Source organism: Chanodichthys erythropterus, chromosome 12, assembly GCF_024489055.1.
Source record: "Chanodichthys erythropterus isolate Z2021 chromosome 12, ASM2448905v1, whole genome shotgun sequence".
NCBI classification, from domain to species: Eukaryota; Metazoa; Chordata; class Actinopteri; order Cypriniformes; family Xenocyprididae; genus Chanodichthys; species Chanodichthys erythropterus.
The window spans coordinates 50,161,421-50,164,436 of NC_090232.1; the positions used below are offsets into that span (position 1 = coordinate 50,161,421).

The 3,016-nt window shown below is 35.4% G+C and overlaps 1 protein-coding gene across 1 annotated transcript in view; it reads left to right on the forward strand.

Annotated features, from left to right (window-relative positions):
• The window catches only part of LOC137032441 (B-cell receptor CD22-like), a 900,294-nt gene that overhangs the window by 437,044 nt on the left and 460,234 nt on the right, over window positions 1-3,016 (forward strand). The gene's annotated exons all lie outside the window — the stretch shown is intronic.

Below are 3,016 nucleotides of genomic sequence, written 5' to 3' on the forward strand. Positions count from 1 at the left end.
GGGTAAATATGACATTGCGGGCCGTAAATTAAAGCGGAACTTGTTACACTCTTGTTTCATGCAGTTACGGGGTAAGTATGACATTACGGGCCGTAAATTAAAGTGGAGCTTGTTACACTCTTGTTTCATGCAGTTACGGGGTAAGTATGACATTACGGGCCGTAAATTAAAGCAGAGTTTGTTACCCTCTTGTTTCGTGCAGTTACAGGGTAAGTAATTCAAAAAAATGCAAACAATCTGATATCACTGATGCCGAAACCTTTATTTGAAAAACAACTTTATTAAATACAGGTCTACAACACTTATTATTAATTTTTTTAAATCAACTTTTCATTTCGAAATCTAAAGTCCTGACAGAAAGTAACAAGTTTTGTCCGTTTTTTGGTTGTTGTTGTTTCTTGCTTGGCTTCCTCCTGCTCTTGTTTCTCATCTGATGAATCTTAAGAAGGAATCCCATTGATATTCTGTATTATAAGAAAATACAGTACACCCGGAGATTTTCTCATGGTTAAGTCTGTTCATCTTTTCGCTTCTGACCTGTCACCTGTCTGCATGAGAGTCGACTTTGCGTTCGACGAAATGAGCAACGTGAAGCTTTCATGATGTTCTTGCAGGACATTTGTGTGAAACTCGCGCAAGAACTGCCGTCTGTTATTCTGTCTTGTTTGTTTCTCATTCTCATTATCTGTTATTCTGTGTATTTTGTTGTGAGCATTAATAAAAATAATAACAATAATAAAAAAAAACTGACGGCATCCAACATCTGCGTGAGTTTCTCGGCACGCTTACGTCACGCTTCAAGTTACGGCAAGCATGAACTCTCAACCCTCGCATGAGAAGACAGTTGGTCGAAAGTATAAAATTTTAAAATATTTGGTATTTTTCTTAGAAATACGTATCGTTTCACTTCAGAAGACATCGATTCATCCATTAGGGTCGTATGGATTACTATAGTTATTGCTGTTTGTCCTGTTTGATGTTTCGACTTTTAGGAACACGTGGGCTTGCATTATAAAGCGTTCCCAGATTATTTATTTTTCTAAAAACCTTTTTGTGTTCATCTTAAGAAGGAAAGTCGTATACATCTCAGATGGCATGAGGGTAAAAGATGAGTAAATGGTGAGCACATTTCCGGGTGTACTGTATTTTCTTTTAATACAGAATAGCAAATGGGATTCCCTCTTAAGATTCATTAGTGAAAAGAAAGAAAAAGTAGAAGAGGAGCAAGAGGAGGAGATAGCCAAGCAACATAAATGAATAAGAAGTGTTGTCACTTTAAATCTGTTTTGAAATAAGTTGTTTTTCAAGTAAAGGTTTCCAAGTCATATCAGATTGTTTGCGTTTTTTTGTTGTTGTTGTTGTTGTTGTTGTTGTTGTTTTAAAGCTCTGCTTTAATTTACGGCCCGTAATGTCATACTTACCCTGTAACTACATGAAACAAAAGTAGCTATATTTGCCCATGTATTAAAAAAGATTGCAATAGTTCTTTCTACTTATGCTGTAAATTCATTGTAATTACGCAGTACTTTCCAGGCTGTAATCTAAAGCGTTACCAAACTTTATGTCAGTCTGTTGAGATGCTCATGAGCAGGTTTTTAAACATAAAAAGACACCTATGAGATAAAAAACATAGGCCTAAAGATGTGTCAGAATGTGTTTTTTTCCAAATGACATAAGATTGCTACTTTTAAATGGATAGTTCACTCAAAAAAAAAAAAAAAGTCATCATTTATGCACCCACATGTCATTCCAAATCTGTATAACTGAATTTTATTGGTGGTACACTGAAGAAAAAAAACTTAGCAGTGTGTGAGCTCTCTCCTATACAGTTAATTTTTATTGGAAATTCCACTAGAAGCTGCCCAAATGAAAAAGTAGGATTTAACCCTTGTATTATGTTTGAATTCTGGGTATGATTTTATGTTATGGGTAAAACTGACCCCAAATGGTTTCAATACAATAGGTTGTTTGCACATGACATCATTGCTGTGGCATTTCTGTGTGAAATGCAGCTGTAATTTTTCTTTTCTTTTCACAACAAAATCATAAATACTATCCTAAACTCACTAGCAGAAAGGCAGCGCGATATAAGCAAACCAGACTAGTACTCAACACGGCATGACTGCAGCTTCACATTCTCTATAGCTACTGTCTCGTTGGCAGGCAAGTCTTTCAATTCAGTATACAAATTTGCTCCTTAACATAAGGATCACGTCCAATATATGTTGTAATTTTCTGTTTATACCTTTATAAACCAGCACAGTACAGACTTTTCTCGATCTTGGCCATTCTAATTTTCACTTCCTGCCCTCCACCTAAATGTTGCGCATCATCAGAACCACATGATTGCAAAAAAATCAGGAAAAAACTGTATACTTCTCACACATTACAACAAAAATAAAGATGGTATTTTTTAAAACACTGTATCTAACAATTATTTTTAAACTTTTCTTTAACAAAATATGATTGGTATAAACAGTATTGCAATGATTTTTTTTTCAATATGTTTATATATATCAGGAACAGGTGCAGGTAATCCGTGATGATGGGGAGATTACGAGGAAGTGAGTGCAGGTGTGGAGACAGGAGGATCATGGGAAATGGGGGCATATACCCGTGGGATTTTAGAAAGAAAGTAAATGATGCTGTGTTGGAACAAAGTCACCAGCAGGTGGTGCAAAGACCATGCAAATATGGCATTCAGTGATACACACCAGATTAGAACTAAACAACCAGTAAACAGTGCTGTAGGTTATCAGTACTGTTAGTTCTGTAAAATGTGTGTCCTTTTGTCAAAATGTATTATATTTATGCTGTTACGCTGAGGTTTTGAATGACAGAAGACTGTAAATTATTGCAATATCAGATCTTTATTTTCTGCCTTGAAAACATTAAGCAAACAAACTATATGATAAATTGTAAAAACACACTTATACCAATTAATGCTGCTTTTCAGGGCTCCAAACACAGAGAGACACACAAACGCTGTTAAATGATTCACCATGTGTTCCAAACG